This window comes from Mus caroli, unplaced genomic scaffold (assembly GCF_978045245.1).
Source record: "Mus caroli unplaced genomic scaffold, Mus_caroli_1 scaffold_19, whole genome shotgun sequence".
Taxonomy (NCBI): domain Eukaryota; kingdom Metazoa; phylum Chordata; class Mammalia; order Rodentia; family Muridae; genus Mus; species Mus caroli.
Window position 1 is genome coordinate 31,464,989 of NW_028227274.1, and position 15,033 is coordinate 31,480,021.

General features: G+C 44.0%; 1 pseudogene; it reads left to right on the forward strand.

Annotated features, from left to right (window-relative positions):
* The first annotated feature begins 12,432 nt into the window (after nt 1-12,432).
* Nucleotides 12,433-12,765, forward strand: LOC110285144 (peptidyl-prolyl cis-trans isomerase A pseudogene; annotated as a pseudogene).
* Nucleotides 12,766-15,033: the final 2,268 nt, after the last annotated feature.

The window sequence follows — 15,033 nt, forward strand, 5'->3', positions numbered from 1 at the left end:
AGTCCAGTCCTCACAATGGCTTAGCAAGGACTCCTTCCTGTTGACTATAACTGGATTGTCTTTGAGACGCCAGCTCCTGAATAATGACATGAAGACCTCTTATTAATTATGAAAGCTCGGCCTTATCTCTACAAGCTCTTAACTAGCTCATTTAAGTAAACCCAATCATCTAGCTCTGTCCCACAGCACAGCTTGCTATTTACCTTTTCCTCAGTTCCCCGCACTTGTTTCTTCCTCAGAGTCTGGCTGGTAAATCCTCCTCACTGGTGTGTCCCACTGGCCGTATCTCACTGGCAAATCTCCTATCTGGGGCTCTTTCCCAGAATTCCTAACTCTGCCTGTTAGCCCTGCCTATCCTTTCTGTTTTGCTATAGGCCATCCAGCTCTTTAATAAACCAATGAGAAGATGATAGAGATGTTTACAAAACACTGAGACAGATGATGCTTCATACACAGTGCACAAGAGATTATCCCAACAGCTTAGGCATCTCTCCAGTCCTTCTTCCATTCACGTTCCGATAAATGTTTATGAAGCATTTACATGATTAGGAGTACATTAATTCTCTTAGAAGAAAAACAGCCCCTGCTCCAATTCTAGGGAGGGTAGCTACATCACATCCTTATAGAAGCCAAGAAAGTAATGTTAATGGGGTAAGCCACTGGGGATTATGGTAGGCCAAATGAGCATAGCGCCATCTAGGAGGCTGGCTGCCTCCATTCAGACCCACTGATTACAGTAGCCCTCTTAGCCAAGGAGGGGGGGTGTTCTAAGACCATCAGTGGATTCCTGAAACTAAGAATATATATATGTATGTATATGTATATATATATATATGTGTGTGTGTGTGTATTTATGAGTATCAGTAATAATACTTATTAATTAGGCACTATAAGATTCAAGTAGCTAATAATAGAATATTTACAGAATATTTACATCAATGTATCATAAGAGAAATTACATAAATGTTTTCTTTCTCTCATTATACTCTCACCTTTTTGCTTAAAGGAAGCATTTTATGGCTTCCCTTAGGCGATCCAAGTTGCCAGTCGCTACTTTTACAGTTGAGGGCCAGTTGCAGTGTCAGGTAAAATAGGGCTACATATGTGAGTGCATACACTGAGCCACACCACAAAGCTCTGATAACCAAGATGTCTACAAAGTGACTAACAGGCAGGTGTTTTACAGAGCAGATACATTGGACAAAGGAGTGATTCACATCCCAAGCCAACTAGAGACAAATACTGCAAGATTTCATCATACTACTGAGAGTGTTGACCAATTAAACACATACGACTTATTACCTCATCTTCTAACATCGTTCTAAAAAGTATTTCTAGAGCATGATAGAAGTCAAGTTCTGAAACAGTCAAAGCTAAACCACAGGTAAAAAAGGACTATTTGTGCTCGTTGGAAAGGGAGGGTTTTTTTGAGCTCAGAGTTTGGGTATGCCGTCGTGGCAGGGATGGCAAGGTGGTGGGAACACATGGCAGCTGTCTGTATCAAGCCCACAGTCAGGAAGCAGAGAGAGATGAACGCTGGCCGGGGCTCAGCTCCCCTTCTCCTTGTTGTACAGCATTGTATAACAAGACTGTGATGCTACCTATATTTAAGGTAGGTCTTCCCTCTTCAAAGAAACCTCTCTGGAAATGTTCTCTCAGGCACAATCAGGGATGTGTCTCCTAGGCAACTCTAAATCCAGTTGTGTTGGCAATAAAGATTAACCGTTACATTACTGTACTCCTCCAAAAAGGGAACTTGAATCCTGTGTTGTCATAGTTTGCAGTTTTTAAAACTAAAGTGTCAGATGTTAACTTGACTGACAGGATGACAGATGGATGGATGGGTGGATGGATGGATGGATGGATGGATAGATGGACGGATGCTAGAGACCAATCCCTGCATGTGACAAACATTCACTCTACTACTGAGCTGCACACTCTCTCCTTCAAAGCCTTTTCTTTTGTGCATATGTGAGAAGGCACTGGTGTTAAACTCAAGGCTTCACATATGATAGGCAAATGATTTACCACTGAGCCATCCCCTTCCCCAGGTCAGCCTTTTTTAAAAAAAAACATTGATAACTTACATCAATTTCAAAAATAGTGCTTCACCGGCAAACCCTGCTGCAGTACCTACCCTGAGCTGAACAGCCCACTCAGCCTCTGACATAGACTGTCATACAGGGTTTATAAACATCACAATGGTGATGAATTTAGGGAAATTATATCATTTGCCTTTTCTTCTCTTCTCAATTTCTGGAAATATCTAAAATATAGGATAGCTTCTGCTTCTCTTAAAACTGGCACAAAATAAAACTTTTAAAAAGTGGTCTCAATAGGATACTCTTCATGTGGTGTGTAGAATTTTCTGTACCATGACGGAGCATCCTCAGAAACGTTCTAGTCAGGTCCACTTAACACCTCATGTCATCTTTCTTTAGTTGTTTTCCCCAAAGCTGTAAAAATAGCTAGGTGGGTATCCTGCCCTTAGGTCCAGAACTGGAGAGATGGCTCAGTGGTGCAAGCCTGGTCATCTGGATTTGGATGCCTAGAAACCACATAACATCTATAAGCAGTGATCAATGCATCTGAAATCACACTGTGCCTCTACTGAGAAGAGAAGCAGAAAGAGAGATGCAGGAAGCTCATGGACCAGCTAGCCCACCACTCACAGCAGTGAGCAAGAAAGAGCCTGTCCCAAACAAAGAGGAAGGTGTCCTCAGACTTCTACATGTTTGCTATGACACACGCATGCACACGCATGTGGACATGCACACAGACATACATCATACACATACATATATACACAAAAATAGGTAAAGTTACAAGTTAAAAATAAATAAATCAATAAATAAGCCTGGAGTCCTTCTGCACTCCAGACTCCCACTGATTTACCAACGGGAAGCTACCGTTTTGCTTTTCCCAGACATTGCACATTCTCTTGGCCATTAAGATGGTTCTCACTCTCCAGTCTTTAGCCCCAGCCAAAGCATTACACACACCTAACATTAGTACTATCAAACGGTTAGGAAAAGACTCTTTACTCTCCACAGACACTTGCTGGGAGAATGTCAGAATAGATAAATCTCCACTTTCTTCAGTCTCCAAAGTACACGGCCCACACAATCATAAAGACCCGTCCTGGACACACCCTCCCCAAAGGCATTTTTTCTTCATTCTACCTTCAATGCCCTTTTTTTTTTTCTTTGCCTTTCAAGGCACCTCATAAACTTCTGGCTTCCTATCTTCACAATTAGGCAGCCATTCAACAATAAAGAAAGCTAAACCATGTGCTCATAGGCCACCCCCAGGTCTAGACTCTGCAGAAGTCTGGCAGGCAGGGTCATCTCTACTGGGATGTGTGTTATATGACAAAACTTTATTTTGGGAGGGAGATGTTATACACATGTCTAGATAGGAAGTCCATGATAGACCAAGTGAATACCACCAAAGTCCAACTTGATGAACCAATGAGTTTTACTGGAGTTACTTACAGGAATGTGGGTTGGGAGTCACTTACAGGAGCAGAAATGACTCAAGCTCACCCCAGCATGGGTGACAGCTCACAAAAGCTGGGAAGGTAGAGCCCACTGCATTACCTGCAGACAGCTTAACAGGCTGGAAAATGTCTTTCCAAGAAGCTCTGGTCTAAACCTCTTCCTGGCAGCTGAGCTGCTTTTTGTTTCTTCCAGGCAAGCTGTTCTGGTCTCAAAGAGTCTTCTTTGTCAATTGTCTTTTCTGAGGTTTGGGGTTTGGTTTTGTTTTTTTGTAGCTTGGCTTGTCTGCGACTCTTCTTTATAGTTTTCTTTGTCTGAGAATCTTTTTTTTTGCAGACTCAAAACTCACTCTACTTCTCTGAGAGGGAGTCTTGGCTTTCATTATCTAATCTGGGGGCCCTAGTGAACCTATTTAGTTTTAGGGACTTCCTGGAGCTATTTTGTTTACTTTCCTGTTTAAAGAGCTTCTCATCAAGATGAAATGTTTCAATTTCATAGGAAACTGTTACACAACATTGCATCTCTTCCTTAGGCTTTTATACACCACCACCACCTCTTTAGCAATAATCTCTGATTCTTAGAGGAGGTGATTATAGATGGTGACTATGGCTAAAATTATGTATTTTGTCACAGCAATAATTACTTATTCTTAAGAGCATCACCAGTGGTTATGAGTCGAGGTTGACAACAGCACTGATCTCTGGGTACAAGCACACATGATTAGAAGGCAGCTTGACAGTCACATCTCCTCCATCTAGTAAAACCATAGAGGTTGTTTACCCACTGTGACCTATGACCTCCTATGGCAGTTTAAATATGGTTGGCCCAGGGAGTGGTACTATTAGGAGGTGTGGCCTTGTTGGAGTGGGTGTGGCCTTGTTGGAGGAAGAATGTTCCTTTGGGGTTGGACTTTGACTCTCTCCTCCTAGCTGCTTGGAAGACAGTCTTCTCCTGTTTGCCTTTGGAACAAGATGTAGAACTTTCAGCTCCTCCAGAGCCGTGCCTACCTAGACATCTCCATGCTTCCACCTTGATGATAATGGACTGAACCTCTGAACCTGTAAGCCACCCCCAGTTAAATGTTGTCCTTCACCAGGCGGTAGTGGCACACGCCTTTAATCCCAGCACTTGGGAGGCAGAGGCAGGCAGATTTCTGAGTTCGAGGCCAGCCTGGTCTACAGAGTGAGTTCCAGGACAGCCAGGGCTACACAGAGAAACCCTGTCTTGAAAAAAAAAAAAAAAAGGAAGCCCTAACAGAGATACCTCCACAGTCACAGGACGCTGTTTTGACTTACAGTACCAAACGTGAACTCCTTCTTGTAGAGGGGCCCTTAGATCCAATTGAAAGAATGTTAATCTTACTCATGATAGCCAAGCCACTATTGCACAAGCAAGTACATCTTCCTGGCATGCTTGGTGTTGAAGTACATGGGACTCATAGCCAAGCAGAAATGTTGGTGACAGTTCTCCACCAGCAGCCTACCTGCCCCGATCAGGCACTATGATCAAGCTGCGGTTTTACACTTCGGTCCAACCTTAGTTTTCCCATTCCTACAGTCAACACATGCCCAGTACAAGAACCTAGGGCCATCAGAAAGTAGTCTGCACTTGAACTGCTAGAATTCCAACCGTCTTTTAAAGAAGCAATGAAAGAGCCTGTCTTGGCCTAACTTGTGTGGCTGTGTGACATGGGAGAGAGAGTGGGATCAGTCTGATTGCTGTGTGGGCAGAAAAACTGAGAACTGTAACTTCCCCCTCTCTCCTTAAGGCAAAGCTGCATAACCTGAGGTCGTGTGAGGAAATTAGTCCTGAGGAGATGGCTTATGAAAGCCATTAGGAGCGCTTGGATATCTCCATCTGAGGTCCCCACAAATAGCAGGGGATAGAGGACCACAGAGGAGCGACCGAGACTATTGAGGGAGCTAGGAATAAGAGAAGCCATGTTTGAACACCTCTTCACTGGAGCAGAGGATTTTTTAAAGTTTTTTTTATTATTATTTAAGGGTTTTGGTTTTGTTTTTTTTTAATATTTTTTATTACATATTTTCCTCAATTACATTTCCAATGCTATCCCAAAAGTCCCCCATAGCGCCCCCCACTTCCCTACCCACCCATTCCCATTCTTTTGGCCCTGGCATTCCCCTATATTGGGACATATAAAGTTTGCAAGTCCAATGGGCCTCTCTTTCCATTGATGGCCGACTAGGCCATCTTTCGATACATATGCAGCTAGAGACAAGAGCTCCGGGGTACTGGTTAGTTCATCATGTTGTTCCAACTATAGGGTTGCAGTGTTGTTTTTTTTTTAAGGATTTTTTAAAAGTTTGATCCAATGGGGACCTCAAGCCTTAGTAGTTTTGCTGAGCCCTTTGGTGAGGTGAGATCTTTATAGAGCAGGAAGGGCCTTGGCAGATCTCAGTGACTTGTACAAACATGTAGAGTTGGTAAAGTAAAAGAACAAGTTAGCGATAAGAAAAAGTGAAGCAGAGGAAGAGGTCTGTCTGTCTGGGTTCTTGAAGACAAATGTGGCAAGATCTGTGTTGCACTGGATGGAGTTCCTAAGGGGAAAAGTTGATAGAAAGCCAAATTGTGTACTACTGAGCTTCTCTGGAGCCCGAGGCACAAGCAGTTCAGCTCCATGGTAGACAGTCAAATCCATCCCAGAGGTGGGTAATGAGTCCCCCAAGACTAAGGAGGATGGTTCGTCCAGTCAGGAACTCCCCCAACAACCAAATATGGTAGATTAGAGGCAACCGCTTCAGCTATAGTCACATGGCCACTCTGACCCAGGGAGCCAGCAGGTACATCTGAGGAGAGCAGGGCCTTGCTCCCCCTTGGCTCTGAGCGGTCTGAGCAGATTAAAAGTCAGGCCCACTGAGTTCATCAGAGGTGGGGAATTGTAGGGTGCTCCATGGATAGGATTCGGCAACATAATGGTTCAGAGAAAATGACCAAGGGCTATGGGGAGCTAATTAAGTCATAGTCAAGCCTTGTACTCAACCTTGATTTGTGGGGAAAACAATTGATAAAAATTGGTGGGCCGGGTGGTAGTGGCAAGTGGCTTTAATCCCAGTACTCAGAAGGCAGGGACAGGCAAGTCTCTGTGAGTTCAAGGCCAGCCTAGTCTACAGAGAGAGTCCAAGGTTAGCCAAAGGTACACAGAGAACTTCTGTCTCAGAAAACAGAAGATAGAAAGAAAGAAGGAAGGAAGGAAGGAAGGAAGGGAGGGAGGGAGGGAGGGAGGGAGGTAAGGAGGGAGGGAGGGAGAGAGGGAGGGAGGGAGGGAGGGAGGGAGGGAGGGAGGGAGGGAGGGAGGGAGGGAGGGAGGGAGGAAAGACGGAAGGAAAGAGAAAAATGGAACCTTTCCATGCTGTATTAGACCTTACTTATGTTTGGCTTTGGCATCTTCTTAGTTGTGAACTTCTGGGATCACCTGACACTTGCTGAGGACACATGATGACAGACCTTCAGAGAGCTTCACCAAGTTCATCTTTATAATCCCACTATCTGTCATGGGATGGCAGTTTCAGATGTTGCCTTTTCTTGCTCATCTTCTCAAAATGTTTTGTTATGTAGATGACATAATGCCAACTTCTGAGTGTGTTGTGGATTTGCAGAGACACACAGGTGCATCTAAATCCATATAGGATAAAAGGACCAGGCACAGCTGTAAAATGACTGTGTGTTATGGTCTGGTAAAATGTTTATGATACCTAACAATGTTACTGACAAAATCCTGCATCAGCCTGTTGCTTTTGCCATAGCCACAGGCTATATATAGCCTTTGAACATCTGGTGACTTCTAAGGAAAAGAGACACTGGGGTAGTGGGGCACACGACTGATAAGCCCGCCCTGCCAGGATCTTAGCCTGCTCAAAAGCCTCTTGAGCCTTTCTGTCCCAATCCCATATAACACTCTTTATCAAGTTACACAGAGGACGAACAGCTTAGGCAAAATGGGTATGAAAGTTTGCCAGTGTCTCAAGAGTCCCCAAAAGGTCTGTAGCTTCTTCGCAGCTATAGGCACAGGCTGCTGTGTAGCTTCTTCTTCACAGTTATAGGCACAGGCTGCTGTGGGATTTTGTCTTCCTGAAGCTGTTTTGAGTTGTTTGCCTTTTTGTATCAAGATCTTCCCTGGAGGGTGGAATGTTTCAGTTTTGGAGTGTATGAAGCAACTTCGCAAGGTAAGCTCTGGGGATGCTCTACGTGCCTGGAGGAAGGAACGTGTGGTGTGTGAGAGCGTTACAGGGCTTCTCAAGTCAAGGATGTAGAACCAAACTGAAAATTGGAGGCCATAGATGCAAATAATTCAATCCTCCTAAGATATAACTTTATCTAAAGTTTGTATTTGAATTTATTTAGAATTCAAACTGTCCCTTACAGCTATCCCACTATACAATATGTTCACCGAGAAGTAGAATCTGCTGTTAACACAAAAAGCCAAAGTAACTAGGACTTAGAGTTTGTCTTCTCACCTACCAATGACCAAATCATGGTGGCAAGGTTTCCTCCTCATTTGAGTGGACAAAGATAGCTCCTGTCGACCAGGCCTGGATTGTAACTGATGCTGGTGGCAGCGAGGTGTGATGAGCCAACAGAGAGATTACATGCATTGATTCCCCAAGCTTTTCATTGGCAATAATCCTGCCTTACCCAGTGGCACTCAGTCGGCCACAGGCAGTGTGTTCTTAGGACTATGTGAAACCCTTCCAGTCCTCTTTGCCAACTTCCAGTGTTTCTTCTGGCAACACTGTTTCCATGTCTTTGTGGTTCCCTTTGAATCCCAGGACCACCAAAATATCCATATTCAGAGGTAATCATACATAAAGACTAGCAGAAATGATGTTTCTTTTAGTTCCCACCACGGTCCAGAGAACAAAGATTGGTGAGCGAATACTAATTGCCTGAAGCAGCTTTAATTTAATAAGATTGGTTTGGTTTAATTTTTAAGGAGGAAGAGTCACACCACCATTTGTTTTTATACCAGTGGCTGACATAGCATCTGGTAAGGTATAGACTAGATAAGATACGGTAACTACACTGTGTTCAGGCTCCTGGCTCAGACTTCAAAATTGACAATATTCTGAAATTCTGTTTTCTACAATACGTTAACTAAGGTCAAATTGCCCCATATTGAAAAGATTTAAGGGATAGTCTGTTCCAACAGCTGCCTCTTAGCCGCTAAATTACAAGGTGGCTGAGTTCATTAAAGATTTTCACACACAGCTAACTCCTCAAATTGTATCCCATGCTTCCCTGTGAATTTCACGGACAAGGCTAGTCTGATGAGCTAAGGTTCTAGCAGAGAGAGCCAATCTGTCACCGTTTGTTTCCCAAAGGACAAAGAAGCATTATTTTCAGGTTGATGAAAGCCAGCCATTGGAGCCTGGAGCCAAATTCCAGGATGAGGTCATGAAGATGCCAAAGGCAATGGATGGAAAAGAGCCCAACTTTCTCTGCTGAAAGACACACACATTGCCAAAACTTCAAGTTGAACTTTGGAAGTCTGGTACCTTTCCCCATGTTATCCTGTATGAATTAACGCTAATGGTGCTAGGTGTGATTCCATAAGCACCGGCGTTACGTTTCGATGTTGTTTAACGCGTGCAGAGTTCCGTGATGGCAGGCTTTGCTTGCTGCCCCTACTGTTCCCCTCCTCTGAAACCATGCTTATCTTACAAAGATACGTTGTCTGAGCAAGGTATTTCAATGAAGGCTTCATTCCACTCATGGCTTATTGAAAGTTCCACAGCTAACTACCAGAAACTATCAGAAAACTTCTAAGTGATTACATCGCCGTTCATTTCCTCACCTGTGACGTGAGTGACCTCATTTTTGTAAAACTATCTAGCCTACGTGTGTACTCCAATAAAATCTCACAGGCTAAAAACAAAAGACTATCTTATGAAAGAATTCTGAAAGAAAATAGCTTTAAATGAAATTCCCGGCTTATGTGATATTTAATGTGGAAATAAGAAGTGAGAGATGGGCTGGTGAGATGGCTCAGTGGTTAAGAGTGCCAACTGCTCTTCTGAAGGTCCTGAGTTCAAATCCCAGCAACCTCATGTGGCTCACAACTATCCGTAACAAAATCTGATGCCCTCTTCTGGAGTGTCTGAAAACAGCTACAGTGTACTTACATATAATAAATTTTTGTTGTTGTTGTTTTTGTTTTTGTTTTTTGAGACAGGGTTTCTCTGTGTAGCCCTGGCTGTCCTGGAACTCACTTTGTAGACCAGGCTGGCCTCGAACTCAGAAATCTGCCTGCCTCTGCCTCCCAAGTGCTGGGATTTAAGGCGTGTGCCACCAAGCCCAGCTAATAAATAAATCTTTTTTAAAGAGAGAGAGAGAAAGAAAGAGAGAGAGAAACGGAACAATTAATATAAGGGTTTTTTTTTAACAACAAAAAAAGTCCTTCTTTGCTTTTCACAGAGATAGTGCAGAAAGGGAAGAAGGAAGCTCCTGCCCCTCCCAAAGCCGTAGCCAAAGTGAAGACCTTGAAAGATAAACAGGTGAAAGGTGTTCACACAAAAAAGGAGAAGATCCACACGTCATCCACCTTTGGGTGACCCAAGACCCTGCGGCTCTGGAAGCAACCCAAATATCCTGGAAAGAGGGCACCCAGGGGAAAGAAGCTTGACCCTATACCATCATCAAACTCCCCTGACCACCGAGTCAGCCATGAGGAAGACAGAGGACAACAGCATGCTTGTGTTTGTGGTGGGTAACAAGGCCAATGAAAACCAGATCAAACAGGCCGTGAAGAAACTCTATGACAGCGATGTGGCCAAATCAATACCCTGTTAAGGCCTGAATGAGAGAAGAGGGCATATGTTTGGTTGGCTCCTAATTATGATGCTCTGGATGTTGCCAACAAGATTGGGATCCTCTAAACTGAGACCAGACGGCTAATTCTAAATATACACTATTTTCCACCAAAAAAAAAAAGTCATTCCTCATGGGATAGATTATTAATCCATGAGTTCTTGATCTTAAAAAAAAGCTTTGGACTAACGGTGTCTCCTCTAACCAATAAGGCCCTGGAATTGGCCATGCCAAAAAAAAATTATTTTAGTTTTAATTAGTAAAAGTTTTGCTATGCCTTGAGATACCATAAATTCAAAATGAAATAATTGTGACACTTTAAAAAGTCCAATTATGTTTTGTCTATAACAAAAATAGTTGCTTTTAAGTACTTAAAAGAAATTCTAAGGTATGGAGAGATGGCTCGGTAACTAAGAACACATACTGCTCTTGCAGAGAGAGGAACCAAGTTCAGTTCCCAACACCCACATCAGGAGGCTCACACCTCACGTAATGCAAGTCCCGGGGTCCACCGCCTCTAGTCTCATTGCACACCTGCACTCATGTGCACACACACGTATGTTTGCGTAATTAAAAAATAATAAAATAAATTTTTTTTAAAAAAATTGCCTACATGCTTTAGTACTACAAGTGATAAAAACTGAAAAAGCATAATCTTTCTATAAGATGTAATTATACAACAAATACGTCATACAGAAGAATAGAAAAATATTTATTTTAAGCATAAAAAGCAAATCATGATACAGGGGAGCTGGCTCTGTGGTAAAAAAGCACTCGCTGCTCAAGCATGAGGACCTGAGTTCAAATCCCTAACACTTCCACAAGAAACCCCAGGGATGGCCACCTGGACATTTGCAACCTCGGAGCTGGCTGCCAGCATAGCCCCAGGTTCAGTGAAACATGCTGTCTCGAGGGAATAGGGCAGAACAAGACATCAGATATCCACCTCTGGCTTCCATGTATGCACAAGCACGTACAGCTGCACACACATGTGGAATACATCACACAGAGAGAGAGAGAGGGGGGGGGGCATTGGCAGTTTTTCCACATAGAAGAAAGACTTACTAAGGTGTGAGGACTTGTCATCTTGTTTGAGTAAGACTCATGTTTGGTGCCTAGAGGTTGAAAATTTAACAGTGAAGTACACAGATCCTGTGTACACAGATCTGTGAGCTGTGGAGTAACCAGCTATTCTGGGACACAAATTATCCACATCAAAGCACATCCCATGATGGATGTACACAGAGATTCAAATTCTCTCCAGTGCAGCATTTACCTGAGATCTCAATGTATGAGCTGCCTCTCCTTCCAGCTTCTCTGCGGGATGTGAGAGATAACAGCCTTTAGAATGAGCCAGCTCAGTGGGATGCAGGCAAGAGGTGCCTTCCTTTCTCTCCTACTTTGATCTTTGGGTATCTTCTGTCAGATCTCCCTTCTCTACCCCAGGAAGAGAGGGCTTCAGCATATCCCAAAGATTTTCAAACCTTTTCAGATTTTAAAAGGGTTTTCTTATTGGGTCCAGGATTAATGAGTACAGTGTGATAAAAATGAAAACTTTAATCTCTCTGGCATCTGTCCATCGATACAGCCAGCAATAGGGAAGAGGAAAGAGTCAGCTCTGCCCATTATTTCTTCACAAATCTCAACTCATATTCTGCATTTTCCTCTTCCACAGACTGTGCAACCTTTGTTCCTTGGGGTCAAATGAGGTAGAAGAGACAGGCCATGGGTGTGTCCATCAACACTCTGAATCACTGTAACAAAATAGCCAAAATAAATGGCTTAAAGGAGAAAGGGCTTATTCTGGCTCACCATTTCAGAGCTTCCCATCTATACTCCTGGTCCTTTCTCCCTGGCTTGTGGCGGCACTGTTCATCATGGTGGAAAGACATGGCAGAGGCAGTGTAAGAAGCAATGGGGGGCTTTGCAGACTCCAATATCGATTTTTCACTGCTTGCTGCAGCCAAAGTCAACCCCACCCTGTTCGTTGACTTCTCGGCCGATGAAGAGCCCTTGGGCCGTGTCTCCTTCGAGCTGTTTGCAGACAAAGTTCCATGCTCTGAGCACTGGAGAGAAAGGATTTGACTCCAAGAGTTCCTTCCTTCACAGAATGATTCCAGAATTCATGTGCCTGGATGGTGACTTCACACATCATAATGGCATTGGTGGCAGGCCCATCTATGGAGAGAAATTTGAGGATGAGAACTTCATCCTGAAGCACACAGGTCCTGGCATCTTGTTCATGGCAAATGCTGGACCAAACACAAACGGCTCCCAGTTTTTTTTTATCTGCACTGCTAAGATTGAATGGCTGGATGGCAAGTATGTGGTCTTTGGGAAGGTGAAAGAAGGCATGAACATTGTGGAAGCCATGGAGCGCTCTGGATCCAAGAATGGCAAGATCAGCAAGAAGATCATCATTTCTGACTGTGGACAAGTCTAATTTCTTTTGACTTGTGGGCATTTTACCCATCCAACTATTCCTTCTGTAGCTCAGGAGAGTGCCCCTACCCCATCTGCTCACAACGTCCTGTCATCTCTGCTCTCACTGAAGTTCTTTGGGTTCCATATTTTCCTCATTGCCCTTCAAGTCCAGCTGTATTACCAATTTGAGCATATGATTATGAATAAAAGCTCAATAAGAAAAAAAGAAGCAAAGTGGGAGACAGAAAGGTGGTTATGGTACCAGTGCCCCTTCATGGCCTTCAGTGATCTAAGGTCCCCCAATGAGGCCCCACTCTCAAAGGTTCCAGGACTTCCCAGTCACACGCTAGGCTGACAAGCAAGCCTTTATAACATGAGCATTTGGGGAATACTTAAAAACCAAACCACAAAGGAGGCAAATGTGTCTTTGGGAAGGTGAAAGAAGGCACGAACATTGTGGAAGCCATGGAACACTCTGGGACCAGCAATGGCAAGACCAGCACGGTTGGCACTGTTGTTCCTGCTCCCTGCACAGCAGTGCATTGAAGTTGCTTTCATCTGGAGTGGGAAGCCCTTCCATATTATACCCCAAGATATATCCATCATGGGATGTGCTTTGATGTGGCTAATTTGCATCCCAGAATAGCCCCTCGCTCTGCCCTGCTTAAGGCAACCTCACAGGATTTCACACCCTAGAAGCCTCTAGGCATGGGTCAGGCCCCAGACCCTCCGACCCTAGGCAGTCACAAGTTAGAATCTTCTGTGAGGTCTTAGTGCCTCCATTCCAGGGCTGTTCATTCCTAAGGGGTTAGACTTGCCGTAAAAGAGGCTTGCACCCCCACTGCTGGGAGGCCATAGCATAGGTCTCAGTGCACTAGGCTTCATGAAGTAGCCTTGCTGCTTAAAACTACAAGAGATAGAATGATGAGTTTGGAATTGTCTCTTCACAGATCCTAAGAAATGGTCTAGCATCTCTCTTTACAACAGAGGGGCTCTTTCCATACATTTCTCAACACTTAGGACTCAGATGAAACCAAGAAAAATCTTATTCCTTTGTGATATACCATACCCTCACACCTGTTAACAAATATGTTTCATTTATTGCTTCTGCTTAATTCTAGAGCATAATACTGAAAAATGAAATGGCAAACTCCTTTTGAGTATTTTTTACTTTCTGCTCAAACATGCCAAGAGCAGAGAGGCCTCTAGACTAGAGGGCTGTGTGGCAGTGGTTCACATTATGAATCCCAGCACTTAAGAGGCAGAGGCAGGTGGGATCTCTTGAGTTTAAGGACATACTGGATACAGAGTGGCCATGACAGCCAGGGCTACATGGAAAGACCTGTCTCAAAACAATAGCAATAACAACAACAAAAATTAGACTAAAAGAATGCTCACATCAGTCTTCTTCCCACAGTGACGTATACTAGAGTTGACAGCACCATCCTTATTTGCTAATGTGAGTACAGGCCGGCTGGAAGGGTTTGCTCTGTTCTGGTTAACAAGAAGGGAGGCAGGCACCCATGTTTTAGAGAAGAGATGTGAGGGAACATGGCGGAGTCTGGGTGATGTTCCCTTGGCCAGATGAAGATTTGAGTTTGAGTCTTATGGAAAGAGTAACTGTAGGCATCCTCTTTCCTGTGCATCCTCTTTCATGGGATACGGAGAGCATGAGGCATACAGATGCTGTCAGTGTAGCTTCTATGCCACACTGGGAAGGAGAGTACACCTTTCCAGCTAAGCACAGGGCACCGTGTACCTGTGGAACACTAAGAACTCAGAAAAGAAGAGTGCAATTTGGGGTTAAAGTTTTGAGGGAGGAGGAGGCAGCACCTGTGGCATGGAGATCAGGCCAGTCAAGGTGGCCCTCCATGACCTCTGTGGATATCAGTAAGGCGGTTCCTGCCATAGTTCTCAGGGGGAAGTCATCCAGGTACCTTCTATGCCCTTCAATGGGTTCCCTTGGTTCAGCTTCCCTTCACATGTAATCTTTGGATTCAACCAAGCCAAAATAACCCAAAATCCTCTATATAAAATAGGAGAGAAAGAAAGAGAGAGAGACAGACAGACAGACAGACAGACAGACAGACAGAGACAGAGAGACAGAGAGAGAGAAAGTGCTTGAGTACCAATTCCCATATAGAAAAGAAAAACATAAAAGCCACCAGACTGTTGTATCATTCGTTTGTACTGGGCAGAAACATCTAGAACTCTGAGCCTTCACAGTTCATCTACCTGAGCCTTCATCTACCTGCCAGCTGCCCCAGCTTCTACCTATGAGAAGCAG